This window comes from Vombatus ursinus, unplaced genomic scaffold, assembly GCF_900497805.2.
Source record: "Vombatus ursinus unplaced genomic scaffold, bare-nosed wombat genome assembly UNPS02014797.1, whole genome shotgun sequence".
In the NCBI taxonomy this organism is placed as follows: Eukaryota; Metazoa; Chordata; class Mammalia; order Diprotodontia; family Vombatidae; genus Vombatus; species Vombatus ursinus.
This window is the reverse complement of record NW_020954575.1, coordinates 17,823,574-17,829,475: the sequence shown is the minus strand read 5'-3', so window position 1 is coordinate 17,829,475 and position 5,902 is coordinate 17,823,574.

Genomic DNA, 5,902 nt, shown 5'->3' with positions numbered 1-5,902 from the left:
AGGAAGGAAGGAAGGAAGGAAGGAAGGAAGGAAGGAAGGAAGGAAGGAAGGAAGGAGAGAGGGACAGAGGGAGGGAGGGAAAAAAATAATATGCTTCAGTGTGTATTCAGACAATATCAGTTCTTTCTCTAGAGGAGGATAGTATTTAAATAAAAAGAAAAGGTAAGAAAAGTATTGTGACTGTGATTTCACTGGTATAGGTAACTCCTGAGGAGAAAACTTCCTCTACCCCTGCAGGCTATCTCCAGCTCTGTATCTTTTATAGCTAAGTCCCCATTAGTTTGAATAATGCATCCCTGAAGTGGTCACATTATTCAAATTTTCCTTATATATTGCCACTGAGCTGCAGCCAATTATCATATTTTATGCAATTATAACTTTGAATAGTGTGAATTTGAATATACGAGCCCACTTCACACGATACATTATTTACTCTAGTCAAGACCTACCTTGTAGTCTTAGAACATTGCCCAGAGCTCTGAGAAGTTCGGTGGTTTGTCCGCCATCACGCAGTTAATAAATGTCAGAGAGAGGACTTGAAACCAGGTTCTCTCTAAGTGGGAGGCTAGGTCCCCATGTTCTATGCCACACTACCTCTCATGTACAAAACACACACAAAACAAATGCCAGGGAACTGGAGGGGGCAACTAGTTTCTGGAGTGATTCATATGAGAAGTGGTACTTGAGCTTTGAAGAAAAGTAGGAATACTAAGAAATGTAGGTGAGGAGGAAGTGCATTCAATCATGGAGGATTTTGGAGACAGGAATTGAAATATCTTGAGTGAGGCAAGAAAGCCAGTTTGGTTGAACCATAGAATGTATGAAGGGGAGTAATGTGGAATAAGCCAAGAAAGAGAGTTTGGAGGTTCAGGTGGCCTAAGACTTAGGTACCTAACAAAGAATTTTGTATTTTATCCTAGAGACAGTAAGGAACCACTGAGGTTTATTGAGCAGGACAGTGACACAGGCATATCTATGCTTTATAAATATCACACACAAAATCATTTCTAAGAACCACATATATTAGATACAGATTGCTCTCAAGATTAATTCCCCACCTCACCCCTGATTTGATGGTACTTTCCCCTCAAATTACATTTTATCTGTTTTGTATCTTTTTTTGTACATGCCTGGCTAGATTAAGCTCCTTGAAAGCAGATCTTGTTATCACTTTTGTCTTTGTATACCTAGCATCTGGGACTGTCCATGGCATGTGGTAGGTACTTATTAAATGTTGCTAATTGGTAGAATGGTTGATTGATTGAGTGATTGCAACTCCCCAGGAACAATCACAAAACTCACTTTTATTGCTGTTGTTTATCCTTCCTTCTGGAAGAGGACCGATGACATCAAGAGGGTGATGTCTTGATTTGCAAGTGAATTGGATTGAAATGAGGCAGAGCTGTGAAAAGTCATCAGCCTCACTCTCTCCTCCAGAGTCATCAGAGTCCAGTGGCAAGACATAAGTCAAGAAAACTGGCTATGGCTCCAGCTGACTTATACAGAACTATAAAGAAGCCCAATCTCTGATGTTTCTTTCTCACCTTTATTACAGAGAAATTCTCTGAAAAACACCCTAACAGAGGCTAGGGCATCATTACTGTTCCTATGTGTTCCAGTTTCCTCATTAGCACATTTCCCTCAATGGCATGAGACTCATGCTGACACTGGGAATTCTATTGCTCAAAAGTAATACCGGAACCATGATTTGAGTGAAGGATACAAGGGTGTGCAGGAGGGACAGGAGAAAAATGCAGCTTATTAGGCAGTGGTTGACAGGCTTGCCAAAGGACTCTGCTGTGAGAAAGAAGGCATAGGAAGACAAAAATTTTCAGGAGAAGGCTCTCCCCAGAGATGAAGAGAATCAACCTTAACCAAAACAGATCATGAGAATGCATCCAGTTTATTACCTAGAGAAATCACAAGAGGGACTGATTATGAAGGCTCATATTGCATGTCCTTTGAAATATCAACAGTATTAACATTTTTAATTTATATTATATATCTTATATATAACATATTATATATTTGAGAGTGTATTAAGAGAGCTGGAGTATTCTATGATCTTTCAGACTGCCATCTTGACTAGAAGACAGACTGGAAGTATTTAAATGGCTATTGGAAGTATTGTAAATAGAATTCATTATTTGGTAAGGTGTGGAGTTTCTTTTAACTCTAACATCCAATAAGTATAGAGTCTGGATCTGTGATTGTATTGGTGCAGGGAACTTCCAGTTGAGGAAACTCCATCTACTAATGTGACTGAGTACCATCTCTGCAACTCACAATCTTGGAGAATTGCCAAGGGCACTGAGAAGTTAAGTGATTTGCCCAGAGTCACATAGCCAGGATATGTCAGAAGTGGGACTGGAACCCAGGTCTTTCTAGGTCTGCGGCCAGCTATCCATCCACTAGTCCACGCATAATATCCAATGATATTATGAAATTACAAACATTAAATATATAAAAGGGATTTGGGGGCCAGGAGGCCATTGTTGGGAATGTTAGAGTCCAGCACCAACATTTGAGTCCTGTGTTGGAAAAATATTCAAGTTTGGAAGGGTGGATAAGTGAAGAGACCAGGGTTAGGGTGTGGGGTTCTCCTCCTGCTGCTTAGTTCCTGCAGAATGGCAGCTATAATTCATGTCCCTCATTGCAAATGACATCATCTAGACTCCTAAACTAGAATGACAATAAGCAGCAAAGAGGCAACAATGAATGGGCCTTCATCCTGAGGTTCTGTGCCTGCCTAATGACAGAAGAGAAGATACATTCTTGTGGCTGAAGAAATTATGTCATACTATTAGCCTCTCATACTTTGGTATATAGGAGTTGGGACTCGAGTAGTGATGCTAATTTTATTTACAAGCATTCCAGAACCTGAGCATTCAAATGAGATTCAGGGTGGAAGAACCAAGAAAGGAATAAGTTTCTGATGGTGGAATTTTAGGCATCAGTCAGGTGGAGGAGATGTTTGGAAGGAGAGATTACCACTGAAGTAATTACCTTGAGAAGCTATAAAGTTATTGCGACAATATTGGGAATGAGGGTTGATTCAAGAAACAAGGGGATTTGAGGGGAGGAGAGGAGAGGAAATGAGAAGAGAGGATGAAGGAGGAGTGAAGAGGGAGACTAAATTAGAGGAGAAGAGAGGAAAGGAGAGGAGATAAGAGAGGAAAGGAGAGGAGAGGAGAGGAGAAGAAAGGGGAGGGAAGGAGAAAAGAGGAAATGAGAGGAGAAGAAAAGAAAGTAGAGACAAGAAGGGGAGGAGAGGAGAGGGGAAGAGAGGGGAGAAAAGAATAGAAAAGTTGGGGAGGAAGGGGAAATGGGGAGAGTGGGGAGGGAAAGATATGTTTTAAGTATCTGAAGGATTGTCGGGTGGAAGAGATTCAACTTGTTCTTCCTGGCCCAAAAGGGCAGAACTAGGGTGAATGGGGTGGATGTTGCAAAGAGGCAAATTTGGACTTGCTATAAGGAAGAACCTCTTCACACTGAGAGCTATTCCAAAGTGGAATGGGCTACCCTGGGAGGTAATAGGTTCCCATTTACTTGAGATCTTCAAGGAGAACCTTCAAGGAGAAGCTTCACAATCACTTGTTAGGTTTACCATAGAGGTAATTCTTGGTCAGTTCTAGGTTGATCTACATTAAGAGCTCTTAACCTTTTTGTGTCATGGATCCCTTTGGAAGTCTAGTGAAGACTATGGACTCCTCAGAAAAATATTTTTAAGATGAATAGAATTTTATTGTTTTTAATTTTCACATTAGTCATGCTATTAAAAAAAGAACTAGAACCAATAGGAGGAAACACATGAAAGAAGAAACAAAACAAAACAGAAGAAAAAAAGAGCCAATAGTGTGCTTCCATCTGCATTTAGACTCCATAGTTCTTTCTCTGGATGTGGATAGAGCATTTTCCATCATGAGTCTTTTGGAGATGTCTTAGATCCTTGCATTGCTGAGAAGAACTAAGTCTATCAAAGTTAGCCATCGCACAGTGTGGCTGTTACTGTGTACAATATTCACCTGGTTCTGTTCACTTCACTCATCATCAGTCTATACAAGTCTTTCCAGGTTTTTCTGAAGTCCACTTGCTCATTCATTTCTTATAGCAAAATAGTATTCCATTCCATTCATATACCACAACTTGTTCAGCCATTCCTCAATTGATGGGCATCCTCTCAATTTCAAATTCTTGGCCACCACAGAAATATCTACTATAAATATTTTTGTACATGTGGGTCCTTTTCCCATTTGTATGATCTCCTTGGGATATGGCCCTAGAAGTGCTATTGCTGGGTCAAAGGGTATGCACATTTTTATAGCCCTTTGGGCATAGCTCCAAATTGCACTCCAAAATGGTTGGATCATTTCACAACTCCACCAACAATACAGTAATGTTCCAATTTTTCCCATATCTTCTCCAACATTTATCATTTTCCTGTTTTGTCATGTTAGCCAACCTGATAGGTGTGCTGTGGTACCTTAGAGTTGTTTTGATTTGCATTTCTTTAAACAACAGTGATTTAGATCATTTTTTATATGACTATAGGTAGCTTTAATTTCTTCATCTGAAAACTGCCTATTCATATCCTTTGACTTGTATTCTTATAAATTTGACTTAGTTCTCTATATATTTTAGAAATGAGGCCCTTATTAGAGACACTGGCTGTAAAAATTCTTTCAGAAGAATATCTTACAGGCATAAGATAAAATGTATAGGATCAGAAATAAAACCAACTACATTGACATATAGTTATGAATTTTTTTAATGGTTCATGGTTCACAAGTTAATAATAAAGATATATCTGAGGACACTCACAACTCTGTGTCTTTTGGAATGACCTTCAGAGTCCATTTAACCCCCACTTAAGAAATCTCCATATTACCTTCTTGTCATACCTAATTTTTGGCCCCAAATGAGGTTTCCCCAGCTTGACCATCCATCTCATTCACTAGACTTGGCTCTCCATGATTTCTGGTGGTTCCAAAGGGCTAAATACAGCCCAGACGGGCACAGATTTGCTACTATGGATCTGCCACAGACTCTGAAAAGATTTCCCCAAAAGACAGTTCCAACACATTATGAATAATGGCATGACCCCTGCAATAAGTGTCTAGCTTCCCATGGAGACTACTATGAAGGGGCTCCATTCATTTGGGCAGCGACGTAGTACAGTGGATAGACTGTTGGACCTAAAGTCAGAAAGATTCATCTTCCTGATTTCACTTTTGACCTCAGACACTTGCTAGTTGTGTGACCCTGGGCAAGTCACCTAACCCTGTTTGCCTCAATTTCTTCATCTTTAAAATAAGTTGGAGAAGGAAATGGCAAACTACTAGTTGTATGACTCTGGGCAAGTCACTTAACCCCATTTGCCTCAGTTTCCTCATTTGTAAAATAAGACAGAGAAGGCAATGGCAAACCACTCCAGTATCTCTGCCAAGAAACCCCCAGATGGGGTCACAAAGAGTCAGACACAAATTAAAACCACCGAACAACAACACTCATTTGGATCAGTGATGGTAGAAATGATTGTTAAAGTCTGTCATTTATTTGACTGGCATTCCAGAGCCTCCTTGCAGGTGTGGTCAGAGTTAGGGAAAGCAAAGGGCTTGTCTAGAAACTGTGGCCAGTGCTTCTTACCAAGAGAAGCTGCAATTCACTGAAGTACCTATGTCCTGTTCAGATCAGGGAGATTCCTGCCTGTTCCATGCAATGCCTAAGGCACAGTGTCTCCCGGTCTGTCCTGTTAATGAGTGTTATTCATGATGGTGGTTGCTTGTAGACCCAGGGTAGTAAATAACCCTTTGCTTTCAAGTGTTTTTTTTTTAATGAAATACAAGCGTCACACACTTTGGAAGGAATGAATATACATGAGAATCATCAGTGCTTTGCAAGG